The sequence below is a fragment of the Cyprinodon tularosa genome, unplaced genomic scaffold, assembly GCF_016077235.1.
Source record: "Cyprinodon tularosa strain WSP-4 unplaced genomic scaffold, ASM1607723v1 ctg539, whole genome shotgun sequence".
Lineage (NCBI taxonomy): Eukaryota > Metazoa > Chordata > Actinopteri > Cyprinodontiformes > Cyprinodontidae > Cyprinodon > Cyprinodon tularosa.
In genome coordinates, this window is record NW_024039273.1 from 163,208 (window position 1) to 179,079 (window position 15,872).

Sequence of the window (15,872 nt, forward strand, 5' to 3'; positions counted from 1 at the left end):
CACCATGACCATCCCAGCGTCATCATCACGTTAGCCTGCTCCATTACACAGCAACACAATCCGGCCTGAAATCAATTAGCCGCCATGCTAGCAGCGTGAAGCCCCCCCCCCTGCTCTTAGCTTTGGCTCCACGTCTCTAAGCGGATCGTTGGACTTTATCTCAGGAATGGTGACGAACCTTTGACTGAAGACCTAGTTCCTACGGTAACCACTTCTAGATGACATCACCACATAGGTGTTTAATGCTGCCGTTTTTCCGTCTCTGTCCTTTTCTGACGCTGTGATCTAATAAAGGCTGTAGCAGCCGCTTCATTTTTAAATAATTTCAGGTTTTGTTGAAAATGTCAGAAATGATGCAGCCATTGCTCAGCAGTCTGAGCCGCCCCACTGTTAGAGGATTTATTACTGACCTCAGGTTCACCTTTTTATTTAGAAACTAAACTATTTCCCAGAGGTGGCTACTAATTAGTTACCTTTACTTGATTGGAAATAAATGTACTTTTAGGAGTAGTGTGCCGTACTTCTTACTTCAGTAATATTCTTGTAAAGTATCTCTACTCCTACTTGTCTGAAATCTCTGACTCGTCTGTGACTCATTTGAATTATTCAAAAATTGAATAAACATGCCGTAAACAGTAGAGATCTACAGTGGAAGTTTGTTCTAAGGATTTTCTAAATTTGATACTACTTATATTTTCTACTTTTTCTGCATAATTTTTTTAATTTTATATATTTGTCATTTATTTGTATTATTTATGCATCTGAGTTTAAAATGCCAGAACTTTGCACATAAAGTCTGTCTGCCAGCATCATTTATAAACGTGTAATAATACCACAGTTACTCGGTACTTGCATAGCCTTTCTACTGAATACCTTATTTACTTTTACTTGAGTAAAAGCTGTTAAAGTAGCGCTAACCCTTAGCTGAGTATAATTTTAGCGAACTCTGGGCAAATAGCCGCTGCCATCCATTAGCGGATCCTGTGGCCTTTAGCAGGCGGCGGTGGTCTTCTCTGGCCGTCGCCGTATTGGCTTAGTGGAAGCCATGGTGTCAGGCTGAGGAAATGGCGCCGCAGGATGCCAGTCTCCACGCCGCCTGCAGGCGGGTCTGTTCAGGCCGAGGCGACCGGCCAGATTCATCCACTTCTCTGTTTACTCTATATGTGCTGTGGTGAAAACAAGCATGCTGATACAGTGGCTTCCCTAATCACTGTCAGCTTTTTCCTATCGCCATATTGAATTACCTTTCCCCGCAGCTACTGGCTAAATCTGAAGAGTTTTTGACCAACACCAACCTCTCAGACATCTCAGTGTAATTTCCTCTCTGGGTGTCTGTCTATGTGAATCCAGCTGTTTGTTTGTGATTTTAGCCTGACCTTTAGGAGACAAAGCGGCCATATTGAACAGGTTGCTGTTGTTTTAGGACATTTTTAACCCCTAACTTTGGGAGTCCAGTAAAACCAGGTGTCTTGCAGTCCCTGCCTGCGTGAAGGCAGAGGACCTGGCAGAAGCAGAATCCACCTGTGTGCATAGAGACCCGGTCCTTCCTGCTCTGACAGGACCCGGGTTAACATGTTTGCCTCTCAGCCCTGTCTGCGCCTGAGTGGCGTAAATGAAAAACTTTCCTGTGAAAGGCCTGCAGAGTTGTGCTTGTTTGTTCAAACCCACTCAGGGTTTCCCTCCTCTCAGGTGCCATCATCACCGTCTGTTTGCTCACCACTTGCTCTTAGAGACCAACATAATGGCCCCTCCACAAAACGCAGAACAATGTGTGTTTACCTGATTTGTGTGCAAACATGAGCGCGGATGTTCTGGGCCATCAGCTGATAGATTTGTGGCTCGCTAGCTTATGACACCAGCATTTATCCAAGGCTATAAAGTCGAGCAACATATCATAATGGGCGACACGTTGAGGTGGTCGGCTCTTTAAAAAGCACAGGATCCCATTCAGACTTGTTTTTATAAAAGATCCATTCATTAAATAATCCCTTTAGGGCAGCTTCCTCCTAACAGGATATCTGCATATTTCCTTTTTATTTTGATTTCTTTAAAATAAAAGCTAAAAGTTGAAGCTTCTACAGGTTTAGCAGTTTTTTATTATTGCTGTTTTAATTCCAGCAGGAAGTTTGTGTCGGATAGAAAAAGAGTTGTTAATCTTTCAAAAGGCAATAAAACAAAATCAGAGGAGGACAGAAGGTCAATATAAGGAAAATGTTATTATAGATCAACAGTACTGGTTCCAGTTGACCAACACTGTGTGACGTTTTTCTGTCCTCACCGTGTCCCAACCAGTGTCCATCAGCTTTATCATGTCTTTAAGTCCCGGTCCATCCAACTGGACAAATATTTGATGCTCTGCAGCGTCGTAATACGACACCTTCAATATGTTGTGTCTCTGGAGTTCTTAGATATAAAATGTTCAAAGTTCAGTTCTATTCAGTGTATTTCTATAGCTCCAATTCACATCATGTCATCTCAGGTCACTTTCCAGTTCACCAGATCATCCAGTCAGATTGATTCAAAGTTTTCTATCTAAGGAAAACCAGCTGATTGCATCGACTCATTGACTCTTCAGCAATCCCTCACACTAAGCATGCTTGTAGCGACAGTGGAGAGGAAAAACTCCCTTTGAACAGGAAGAAACCTCCAGCAGAACCAGGCTCAGTGTGAGCGGCCATCTGCTGAGGCCCACTGGGGTTCAAGGAGACAGAAGCAGACATAGAAAAAGAAGCATAGATACAAAAGGCAACTGTCAACCAGCTCCACAGGCGGCATGCAGCCAAGTTCTTGCTTTACTTCAAACTGAAGGGCTTAGCCTGATCCAACAACTGAAGGCAAACTCGTTCACTGATGCTTTTAAACCTGCTTCAAACCGAGACGGAAGCCATAAAGGTTTAATAAGCTGAGAGAGGATCTGCCATTTCTGCTGGATCTCCATGGTTCTCACCTGATGGCCGTTCCTGCAGCGGTGGCCTGAAGCTGAACATCTCAGATCAGTGAATGTTTTCATCAGGATGAATTCTCTGGATTTCATTCATAGTATCTGGAGAGAGAATAAACATGCAGCTCTGAAGAAGCCCAAACATTGTAGATTAACATGGATTTTTTCTGAATGAGGCTGCAGCACAACAAGGAAACCTCCTGTTAAAGCGACGCCATGTTGGTTCTCCGGTTTCAGCGTGCCATCAGGAACCTTGGTCCTGAAGTGATTACTGGTTCTTTGGAAAGATTCATTTTGCTGTTTTCTTCGAATGAACATTATATCATGGTGAATAATTACTGTCGGATGTGAGGAAGCTGCTCTCAGCTCTTTGGGATTAAATGGCTTTAGTCCATTTGAAAGTTTATGGTTTGAACATAAATATTAAGGTTAGGCCTTGGCCGCCAGGAAAGCTCTGTTTAGGAGCAAGGTTGTGACATCATGCATGTTTGTGTGACATAGACAGACACGTATGAGCCTCGGCGTGTTCCTCCAGCCCTCTGCTATTAACTGCTTACAGGTTAATGCATCTTCGTCTTTAAACACGTGCGTTAGCATGCGTGCTGGGTAAAGCGCCTGGAGGCGGAGCCTGGTATCAATGGGAGTAGGAACACTTAGCCTCCACCTCTGAGACTGCAAACGGAGTAAATGATTCAGAAGCAGCGGCCTTAATGTAATGAAAGAAAGACTCTGCATGTCAGGATCACACTCATTCCTACCTATGGGTGCTAATCCTGTGAGCTTACATCTCCATTAACACCAACCCTGCACCACACAGCCAGTTACCACTCTGATCTCCCCGAGGACTTCAAAGACACTTCCTTTCTCTCCCCGCCCCCCCAGAGGGACGTCAGGATGGGTTCACAGCACAGTCACAGAGAGTGTGGTGGACTTAAAGTCTATTAAAGCTGTGTTGTGAAGTTCTAGCATGTGGATGATACCGTGTCTGTGAGCTCGGGTGTAAATAAAGCATAGAATAAAGTAGCCGGTTCAGTCAGAGACGCTGTTCCTTCCTGCAGCTGCTAGATTTTCATCATTAACATGTTTCTAAATGCGTCCCATCAGTGTAAATGTGTCTGCTTTAGCACCGTGTAAGTGATGAAAGTGCTTCTCTCCATCCTGCTGTTTCCTCCAGCGTTACAGGTCGGTTCGTTAATGTCGCAGGTCAATGTACCGCAGCTCTGGCATCAGCCGTACTTCCAGGTTTCTCTACTAACTGACTGGTTTCTGGTGAGATTAAAGTAAACTCAGAGAAACCAGCCATGTTCAGAACTGGATGGACAGACGGACAGACGGTGATCTTTAACTCGGCCACAAAGAGCCATGAATATCCCTGAGACGTGTTGAGTCCATCAGATGCAGGTCAGCAGCGGGGGAGCGAGGTCCCTTAAAGTGGAGCTGAAGGTGTCGTCCTGCTGCAGCCTGTTTTATGACTGACTGACTTCACACCACCACCTGCACACCATCCCCGGCAACACACACCCTGTAATAAAGAAATTAGCTCCATTACGCCCTTTGCACTAATGCCTAATAAAATAAGCACTGAGCCTCTTAACATGGCAGGTAACCCAGAAACCACGGAACGCACCTTTAACACCCCAAACACCTTAGCAGCGCTATCAAAGTATCCATGTTTATTCCTCCAGTATAAATCCTGCTGTTTATAGAAGTTAGAGGATCAAATTCAGCCTTTTACTCCAGTAAAAGTGTAAAAGAACCATTTTTAAAGCTAAAATATAAAAATCAAAGTAATGCAGTGAAACCTGTTAATGCCAGAAGCTTTACTGCTCTACTCTATTAAAGGAACATTTCTCTACTATTCTGGACGATAACTTCCTTAGACTTCATTCTCTTAGTTTTATAACTAATAATGGTTGCATCATCTGGAAAAACTATTTATTTTGGTTTGCTGTGAGCAACAAGTTGGGGCAGCACCGAGTCCAACCACAAAGAAATGAATTGTCTGGATGAAACTTTATATTTGAAAGTTATTTATAAAATCTAAGGAGTAGAAGGAAAAGTTGTCTAAAGAATAATTAGTTCAGTAAAGTATAGAAAGCTAATATTTCTACTTAGGGAAGGGAGTAATTCTACTAGACGCCTCTGGATCTTCAACTGGTTGAACTGGTGAAGATTTTCTAGGTTTTGGTGAATATCTCATTCCTTCCTCCGTCGCTGCTAAAGGTTGATTCCCAGTTTATTTCTGTTGCTCTATGGATCAGATCATAATTAGGAACTTTCACCTTCCGGTCCTTTTAGTTTTCCCGTTTGGTGACGTTTCATCCCAGCTCTCTTCAGGGTTCAGTTCTGATCTATTTACTCTGTTTCTATTCTCCTCTCCTCTCCCAGTACAGTGTAGAACAGCTGTTCTCCTGTTGGATGCTTTGCTGGGATTGTTTTACTGAGGAACCGGATTTTTATTGCTTTTAAAGTGGAGAATAGAAAATCAGATCGAAATACAGGAAGGCTGCAGCCTCTGGGTTTAGTTCCTCACTCTAAGACCATAGCTCTATGGCTCTCTCTCTGCTCGTCCTGTCTGACTGACTGCCGTCAGTAAGGGCCACAGACAGACCGATCATCAGTGGTTGGTTGGTGGGTCAGTGGATTGGTTGGTTTGTTGGTTGGTCAGTTGGTTGGTCGGTTGGTTGGTTGGTCGGTTGGTGGGTCAGTGGGTTGGTTGGTCAGTTGGTTGGTTGGTCGGTTGGTGGGTCAGTGGGTTGGTTGGTCAGTTGGTTGGTTGGTCGGTTGGTGGGTCAGTGGGTTGGTTGGTCGTTGGGTCAGTGGGTTGGTTGGTTTGTTGGTTGGTTGGTCAGTTGGTCGGTTGGTGGGTCAGTGGGTTGGTTTGTTGGTTGGTTGGTTGGTTGGTTGGTTGGTTGGTTGGTTGGTTGGTTGGTTGGTTGGTTAGTCAGTTGGTTGGTCGGTTGGTTGGTTGGTCGGTTGGTGGGTCAGTGGGTTGGTTGGTCAGTTGGTTGGTTGGTTGGTTGGTTGGTTGGTTGGTCAGTTGGTTGGTCGGTTGGTTGGTTGGTCGGTTGGTGGGTCAGTGGGTTGGTTGGTCAGTTGGTTGGTTGGTCGGTTGGTGGGTCAGTGGGTTGGTTGGTCAGTTGGTTGGTTGGTCGGTTGGTGGGTCAGTGGGTTGGTTGGTCAGTTGGTTGGTTGGTCGGTTGGTGGGTCAGTGGGTTGGTTGGTCGTTGGGTCAGTGGGTTGGTTGGTTTGTTGGTTGGTTGGTCAGTTGGTCGGTTGGTGGGTCAGTGGGTTGGTTTGTTGGTTGGTTGGTTGGTTGGTTGGTTGGTTGGTTGGTTGGTTGGTTGGTTGGTCGGTTGGTTGGTCGGTTGGTGGGTCAGTGGGTTGGTTGGTTTGTTGGTTGGTTGGTCAGTTGGTCGGTTGGTGGGTCAGTGGGTTGGTTTGTTGGTTGGTTTGTTGGTTGGTTGGTTGGTTGGTTGGTTGGTTGGTCGGTAGGTCGGTTGATTGGTTGGTGGGTGGGTGGGTCAGTGTGTTGGTTGGTTGGTGGGTTTGTGGGTTAGTTGGTTGGTCGTTGGGTCAGTGGGTTGGTTTGTTGGTTGGTTGGTTGGTTGGTTGGTTGGTTGGTTAGTCAGTTGGTTGGTCGGTTGGTTGGTTGGTCGGTTGGTGGGTCAGTGGGTTGGTTGGTCAGTTGGTTGGTTGGTTGGTTGGTTGGTTGGTTGGTTGGTTGGTCAGTTGGTTGGTCGGTTGGTTGGTTGGTCGGTTGGTGGGTCAGTGGGTTGGTTGGTCAGTTGGTCGGTTGGTCGGTTGGTGGGTCAGTGGGTTGGTTGGTCAGTTGGTTGGTTGGTCGGTTGGTGGGTCAGTGGGTTGGTTGGTCGTTGGGTCAGTGGGTTGGTTGGTTTGTTGGTTGGTTGGTCAGTTGGTCGGTTGGTGGGTCAGTGGGTTGGTTTGTTGGTTGGTTGGTTGGTTGGTTGGTTGGTTGGTTGGTTGGTCGGTTGGTTGGTCGGTTGGTGGGTCAGTGGGTTGGTTGGTTTGTTGGTTGGTTGGTCAGTTGGTCGGTTGGTGGGTCAGTGGGTTGGTTTGTTGGTTGGTTTGTTGGTTGGTTGGTTGGTTGGTTGGTTGGTTGGTTGGTCGGTAGGTCGGTTGATTGGTTGGTGGGTGGGTGGGTCAGTGTGTTGGTTGGTTGGTGGGTTTGTGGGTTAGTTGGTTGGTCGGTTGGTGGGTTGGTTGGTTTGTTGGTTTAATTCTGTGTCTGCAGAATTATTAGGCAATGTAATAAAAAACAAATATATACCCATCTCACTTGTTTATTTTCACCAGGTAAACCAATATAACAACTCAAAATTCAGAAATAAACATTTTTCGACATTCAAAAACAAAAAAAAAAAACAAATCAGTGACCAGTATAGCCTCCTTTCTCCACCATGACGCTCTAAAGCCTTCTATCCATAGATTCTGTCAGAGTCTTGATCTGTGTGCGATCCTCATGGCATGCAGCAGCCTCCCTGTTCTCCCTCCCTGTAGATCTCACCTTTCATGAAGGACCACAGGTTCTCCATGGGGTTCAGATCAGGTGACCAAGGCGGCCATGTCATTATTTTTTCTCCTTTTAGCCTTTTCCTGGCCGCCACGCTGTGGTGTATTCTGATGCGTGTGATGGAGCATCGTCCTGCAGGAATATCAGGTGTTTCTGGAATGATGGCGACTTCTTCTTGTTCCGCTGTTTGAAGAAGGCGTCTTCCAGAAACTGGCAGCAGGTCTGGGAGTTGATCTTGACTCCATCATCAACCTGAAAAGGTTCCACAGGCTCATCTTTGATGATAGCAGCCCATAGCATTACCCCACCTCCACCTTGCTGGCGTCTGAGTGGATAAGGAACTTGCTGCCTTTCCTGATCCAGCCTGGTGCCCATCCATCCATCTGGACCATCTAGACTCTCTCTCATTCCATCAGACCCAAACACCGTGGAGGAATCAGTCTGCAGAGATTTCTTGGCCCGATCTTGACGTTTTGTCTCGTGTGTCTCGTTCAAAGGTGGCCTTTTTTCAGCTTTCCTTACCTTGGCCAGGTCCCTGAGGATTGAGCACCTTGTGCTTCTCGGCGCTCCAGACATGTTGCAGCTCTGAAATATGGAACAACTGGTGGCTAATGGCTTCCTGGCAGCTTCACGCTTCATCCTTCTCAATTCATGGGGAGTTATTTACCTTCTTCTTTTTTCAACAAACTTCTTGCACCCCTGTTGGCTATTTGCCATGAACCGCTTGATTGTGCGATGATCCCGCTTCAAAAGCTTGGCAATTTCCAAACTGCTGCTCCCCTCTGAAAGACATCTGACCATTTTTGACTTTTCAGAGTCTGTCAAATCTCTTTTCTGACCCATTTTGCCAAAGGAAAGGAAGTTGCCTAATAATTAAGCACACCTTATATAGGGTGTTGATGTCATTAGGCCACACCCCTTCTCATTACAGAGATGCTCACATCCTGATTTACTTAATTGGTAGTTGGCTTTCAAGTCCATATAGCTTAGAGTAGGACAACATGTATGAAAAGGATGATGTGGTGGAAATACTCATTTGCCTAATAATTCTGCACACAGTGTACTATGTTAATAACTTTGTATAGTTCATTAGACGGTGGGTAAAAAATACACTCCATTGTTTCAAACCGCAATAAAGATCTTAAAAGAACGATTTGAGTATTTTATTTTTTACACTAGACCTTGGAATTATGGGTAATCCAGAGCGTAGATAAGCATCTCCCTGAAATGAGTTATGGACCTTGGGATGTCTGTAACACGGTGGTGCGCTGTCACCAGTGAATTGTGATGTGTGATCATATACTGCTGAGATTCGCATAATTGTTTCTTCTTGGTCTTCTGCGGCCGTATCCTGAATCTTTGTCACGTGTTGTACTTCATATGGGGCCCAGATAATGTTTCTTATTGTGTCGTTACTCTGTTGCTTCAGTTGGATTTTTTTAGTGGTCCTCAGTGAAAAGCTGAGCTGTAATGGTTTTAACTACTGGTCTCACTGGTCGTTTGAGTCCAAATATCTGTGCTGGCCTTCTCTAAACCTCCAGCTTCCCCTCACCTTCTGCCAGGCTGCTATCAACCGCAGTCCAACCTTTGATCTGCTGGTTCAGCGGCTATCAGCAGGCAGGACAGACTACTGTGGGGGGGTGCTGAGGCCTGGCCAGTCTCCACGCCGCTGCAGCCCACTGACAGGTGCTAAAGCTGGGGCGAGAGGTTGCACGGGCCTCTGTGCTCCCCTCTGTGATAACACTGACCAACCTCGCCGTCACACATGGCGGCTCGGCTCGCTGATAACCGCACTTCAGAGGAAGCCTGTCTGTGTGTATTGGATTGATCTTCCTAAGGATTCCTCTTCAGCGCCAGCAGGCCTTCCTTCAAAGCCTTCAGGGTCTCTGGGTGTGTGAGTCACACAGAAACCAGCCCCCCCCCCCAGCATTGATAAGTCTGTAGCTTTGGAAACGCTGCTTTATTTAATGAGCCACTGCTGATGGAGAACATGGAGCTGAAACTCAGACAGTAGCACACACCAACACCCCTGATCAGGACAGATTATGGTCTTTCCAGGAAAAGAGGATCTGCTGGTCCTGCTCTCCACTTTCATCTCTGCCATCTTACTGATGCTCTAAAGTCTGCTGGACTCACAGTTCCTCTATTCTCTGCAGAGGAAAGAGAAGCTTTTCCTCCCTCTGGATACGCTAACCTGATCATCTAAGAAGGTTCTGTCCTTTCAGAGACGCAGATTAGATTCATCAGAAGATCAGAGAACATAATAAGCTCAGTGCTTATAATGGACCCAGGATCAGGATCAGGATCCTGGGTCCAGGATCCAGGATCAGCATGAACTTCATGGTTTTTCTGAAGCCAGTTAAAGTAGCTTCATTCAGATTCTAGAGGTGTCTGATTATTCTTATTCTGGAGTCGATCCAATGCCAGCATGGGGCCAGTATCCCCAGTACCTACACTGGTTTTAAATATCATAAATTCTTCTACATTTAAAATGTTTTTTTTTTTTCTCTGATTATTTTGTAATAATCTACGGCAGAGTTTGATAACATGGTTATATACGATAAAAAGTAACATCTGCTGAAAAAACATCCAGAAACATTTTTCTTTCAGAGCAAATCAAAACATGTGTTGAAAAGCCAAAAAATAAATTTTAAAATTCTCGATTTTTCTAAAATAAAAAATATTTGAAACCATAGATGTTTGAAGCAATGAAAGAATAATCCTGAGAAGTTTGCATGTAATCAGTAACTGGAGCGATCCGCCTCCTCTGCTGGTCTAACGGCGCCGTTTATCCAGCGTTCTTCTCCATGTTGAATCTCTACGATGTTCATCCGGGGCTGAAATGAAGCCGTTTAATCAGAGATCAAATGATGCAGGTTGGTGAAGTTTAAGGATAACCAGCTGTGTTGGTCAGCAGGTTAGCGTTTCAGCCTTCCCTCAGGGAGCAGTGGGCGGGGTCTGGAGTGGCGGCCGATAGGGCATAGAGCTTAAATTTCAGAGGTTCTGAGTTCAAGTCCCACTCCCACAGACTGCCTCTCTGGGTCCCTGAGCAAGACCCTTAACGCCCACTGCTCCCCGGGTGCCTCACAATGGCAGCCCACTGCCCCCCCTCAGTTCATTTTGAATCTGATACCCAATAAGCTGCTAGTTATTTATTTAGAGCGTCGGTTTAAAGACGTTTGATCCTTCTGCAATGGAAGCTAACAGCTGTAGCATTCCAGCTAATGTGTTAAAGTGAGCTAAGAACCCAGCAGCTTTGGAAAGTTTCCCGCCCTCGCTGCTGTCAGCGGCCCTCAGACCAAACTGGAGGTCTGAGCTCAGTTCGGTGCATCGCTGGTCCTCCTCCTGAGCTACATCGCGCTGCTGCGCTGCTCCTCTTTCCTTTTACAGCTACGCTGAACTTCTTTATGATTGTAGAATATAGTTGCTTTTTCAGCAGCGTTTTATTACCGGATCATATTAGCAGCTGCCTGGACCTCAGAGCCGATCCTCGGTAGGCGAGGCTCATCCCTTAGATTTATGCTGTGGTGAAATCAAAATGCATCTTCAGGTTCAGCAGAACTTTGCATCAGGAAGCAGGTGAGCTGTCTTAGTGAACGTAGGGCTGCTAATTTCCTCAGAAAACTCCATTTTCTGTATGAACTTGAAGTCTTGAATAGCGGCGGCTGTTTCCTTTGTCCTGCCTTGCATAGAGTCCCGACACCTTTATCACTTCATCCTGCTTGGAGGCACAGTTAGAAAGTCAAATGGACACAGAGACAGAATAAGGCAGTTGTTTTAGCGTCTGCATGCCTGGCTGCTCACACACAAACACACAGAGAAGCAGGCTGCAGACTCTCTGGCTCCAACATGGGAGATCCTTCTGATAGCTGCAAACATGGAAGACGCAGAGGAGAAAAGATTAAGATGCAGTCAAGGCTTGTGTGGATTTGCTTGTGACAGGCATGAAGATTAGGTTGCACTTACAAGAGGTCTGGTGTGTGAGCGGCTGCAAACAGCTGATCTGTTCGACTACAGTGAAATAATTCATGCAGCAGCAGGTTGGCGGGGGGGGGGCATGTTTACAGCTCTGAAGCACGGTGATGTTCAGACCCATTAAACCCATTCTGGTTGAGAACAGATGCAGACTGTCCTCCTGATCTCTGCTGATCACCCAGCTCTTCCTCACTGATCTACCTCAGGCTCAGCAGAGGAAACTACGCCTCACATCTCAGAGGTTGAGGGTTTAAATCCTCTTGGGTCGCTCCTTTCATTGAGTCAGCTGCTGACCTGAGCCTGTCTGGATTGAAAAAGGCTGCTGGTTTAAAGTTTAGCTTTAGCCAGTTGTGGTTTAGGCCTAGCAGCCAAACTGATGCGCTTTTATTGTGCTAAAAAACATCTCTGATGCTTCTGTGGGATTTATGGTCAAATTTGCAGGACTTCATTAAATTGCAAAGAACTAAGATAATCGGTATCTATAGTTGTGTGATCATAAAACATAAAATATGCTGATGAGGCTCTTTTTTTTCTTTAAAAGTAGCTTTGGAAAAACCTTGAAGTTTTATTAAGTTAAAAGTTCTTCTTTGTTCTGCTGTTATGTTCAAAGTATGAGGATAATTTTTCAGAGCTAATTTCATGCCACTCATGTAAAGACATGCATCACTGCCTAAATTCATCTCAACTTAAAAACTTGGAAAAATTCAGCTTTTACTTTTCAATTTAATTCTATTCAGTTTATTTCTATAGCTCCAATTCACATCATGTCATCTCAGGTCACTTTCCAGTTCACCAGATCATCCAGTCAGATTGATTCAAAGTTTTCTATCTAAGGGAAACCAGCTGATTGCATCGACTCATTGACTCTTCAGCAATCCCTCACACTAAGCATGCTTGTAGCGACAGTGGAGAGGAAAAACTCCCTTTTAACAGGAAGAAACCTCCAGCAGAACCAGGCTCAGTGTGAGCGGCCATCTGCTGAGGCCCACTGGGGTTCAAGGAGACAGAAGCAGACATAGAAAAAGAAGCATAGATACAAAAGGCAACCAGCTCCACAGGCGGCCCCGTCCAGGAAACACACAGCCAGGCAGACGAGCTCCGAGCCAGCTCCCATGTCAGAGGATGAAGAGAGCACATCCAGTTAGTCACAGTCAGAGAAACAGGACTACACTGGAAAACAGGCCAAGCTCCAACATCTAGAAACAAAGGTGTTGATGGCAGCAGCACAGCTGATATTTCTCTCCAGGATGGAGTCACAGCCAAACAGGAACAGACCAGATGAAGCTACTATGAGAAAAAGCAGAGAGAGCAGAACGTTAGAGATTGAACTAACAGATTCTGCAGAGTGGGAGAATAGAGATAGAATGAAGCAGAATGATGAAAAAGGGGTCCCTATGTCCTCCAGCAGTCTAAGCCTATAGCAGCAGAACTATAGAGATAGCTCAGGATAACCTGAGCCACTCTAACTAGAAGCTTTATCAAAAAGGAAAGTTAAAGAAACTTTTTAAACATTTATTGAATAATTATTGTGAAATAATCATTTTCAAACATGCTGTCGATATCTTGTATAAATGTTGTTCAGCCAGCTTTGGTCACCAAGGTCATAATTACTTCTTCCACATGACAAGGATGGATTTTAGAGATCAGGGTTCCTTAGTTCTGGTCCTGGAGGTCTGATGTCCTTTTAGCAGAGCAGGACCTCCAGGACTGGAAGAGAGGAACCTGGTTTAGAGATCAGTAATGTTTGCAGTCGGGGTCCTTGCTCATTCCACTGTTCCTCCTCTCTTCAACAAAACTGTTTGCATTTGGACCAAGATGGCCATGAATCGGTGCTGATCACATTCTGATCAACCTTTCTGTATTGATTTGACCTGTTTTAGTTTATCATTCTGCTTAAGGTTCAGAAATATTTCCGTTTTCTCGGAGAGGCGACCAGATGATGTATCTTTGATTTAGCAGTGATAACCGACTGAAACACTAAAAGCAGGTGTGTTTGCAGGACACTTTGATGGACGAGGCGTAACCCTGCTGGAGGTGTGTGGGAGCTGGCCCGAGAGCTTTGGGGTGCCAGGGCACCATACCGGATCGGCCGACATCAGCGATGAAGGCCTGAGGGAGAGACTAGCCGACGCCATGTCCGAGTCCCCTTCCAGGGACATTGTGGGCTCTGCTACAGGTCGGTAGAGTCTGAGGGATTGTGCTCCTAAATCCCTTCCATGTGTTCCTGTGTTTGCACCGTTTGCTGCTACGCTGCAGACACTAACTCCCGCTCCAGTTAGTCCGGTCCGTCCACCAGACTGATGTCCACTCCCTGGAAAACTAAATGAGGGAGCTACCTCCTCGCTTCAGTTTATTTATTTAGCACCAATTCACAACACGTCAGCTCAGGTCACTTTACAGAGACAATTCAACCTCCTCCTAGAACAGCCTATAGCAGCATAACTATAGAGATAGAATGAAGCAGAATGATGAAAAAGGGGTCCCTATGTCCTCCAGCAGTCTAAGCCTATAGCAGCAGAACTATAGAGATAGCTGAGGATAACCTGAGCCACTCTAACTAGAAGCTTTATCAAAAAGGAAAGTTTTAAGCCTAGCCTTAAAAGTAGACAGGGTGTCTGCCTCACGGACTAAAACTGGTAGTTGGTTCCACAGGAGAGGAGCCTGAGAACTAAAAGATCTGCCTCCCATTCTACTTTTAGAAATTCTAGGAACCACTAGTAAACCTGCAGATTGAGAGCGAAGTGCTCTGTTAGGAACATCAGGAACAATCAGATCTCTGATATAAGATGGAGCTTGGCCATTTAAGGCTTTATATGTGAGAAGGAGGATTTTAAATTCTATTCTTGATTTAACAGGAAGCCAATGAAGAGAAGCCAGGATAGGCGAGATATGATCTCTCTTTTTCATTTTCATCAGAACTCTGGCTGCAGCATTTTGGATCAGCTGAAGGCTTTTAACTACAGTTTGTGGACTTCCTGATAGTAAAGAATTACAATAGTCCAGCCTTGAAGTAACAAATGCATGGACTAGTTTCTCAGCATCACCGCTGGACAGGAGATTGCTCATTTTTGCAATATTCCTCAGATGAAAGAAGGAAATTCTAGAAACCTCTTTGATCTGGGATTTAAATGACAGGTCCTGATCAAAAATAACACCAAGATTTTTAACTTTATTATCTGAAATCAGTTTAATCCCATCCAAATGAAGCTTCTTTTTCAGAGACTCTGGTCCAAAGACTATAACTTCTGTTTTGTCTGCATTCAGAAGCAGAAAGTTAAGAGTCATCCAGGTTTTTATGTCTTCAAGACATGCCTGTAATCTATGTAATGGGTTAGCTTCATCTGGATTATAGACAGATATAGCTGGGTATCATCAGCATAACAGTGGAAATTAATCCCATGCTGTCTAATAATTCTACCAATTGGGAGCATGTATAAAGTAAAGAGAATTGGTCCTAGCACTGATCCCTGTGGTACTCCACAGGTAACCTTTGAGCGTGTTGAAGATCTATCATTAACATGAACAAACTGAATTCGATCAGATAGATCAGATTTAAACCAGCCTAGTGCTGTTCCTTTAATTCCAACAAAATATTCAAGTCTTTCTAAAAGAATATTCTGATTGGAGCTCTTTGCATATCGGCACACACCTCGGCTTAAATGAGAAGCTTCCTGCCTTTGTGTGTGTGTGTGTGTGTGTGTGTGTGTGTGTGTGTGTGTGTGTGTGTGTGTGTGTGTGTGTGTGTGTGTGTGTGTGTGTGTGTGTGTGTGTGTGTGTGTGTGTGTGTGTGTGTGAGCAGCAGACATGCCGTTGGCCCTGACGGTCCAAATGGTTAACTCATTTAGGAAGCGGCAGTGAACCCCCTCCGTCCCCCGTCTTAAGTGAACAAGAGCTCCTTTGATTTAAGTGTATGTATGTGCAGAAGATTGGGAGGGGGACACTTCCACAGAGGCAGCTACAGGAATGGGAAGGGTATTTTGTAGGGGAGTGGGGGGTCACAAGGCTCTAATGGATTTAGCATCGACTATCATCCCCCTCCAGCAGCCATCTTCAGCTGCTGCTTTCTCCCCCCACACCCCATCCTTCTCTCCATGTAAGGACTTAACCTTGTTTTACTTCTCTCTCTCTTTCTTCTCATCATTCTTTTTTCCGCCCCCTCTCATCCCTCTTTTTCTGTTTCTTTATTAGATTAGATGTTGAAGGCTGCTGCTTGCCACCAGTCAGTTGCTCCTTGTTCTCCTCCATCGCATCCCGACCCCTTGTGCCCCCCTCCAACCCTCTTTAATGCAACACAAAATTCATTACTGATCACATTAGATCAAAACTTGCGCTCAGCCACACACACAGGCTGTCTATCTCCACGATGAAGACATCATCCTCAGGGAATGTGATGGACTTGTTGGTTTGTCCATCCATTCATAC

General features: G+C 45.3%; 1 long non-coding RNA gene across 1 annotated transcript in view; it reads left to right on the forward strand.

Moving 5' to 3' along the window:
* Window positions 1-220: 220 nt before the first annotated feature.
* Window positions 221-15,872, forward strand: part of LOC119796186 — a 71,734-nt gene continuing 56,082 nt past the window's right edge. Inside the window, exons 1-2 of the long non-coding RNA XR_005282430.1 lie at window positions 221-235; window positions 13,450-13,626. This is a non-coding gene — a long non-coding RNA (uncharacterized LOC119796186). The remainder of the gene's footprint in view (window positions 236-13,449; window positions 13,627-15,872) is intronic.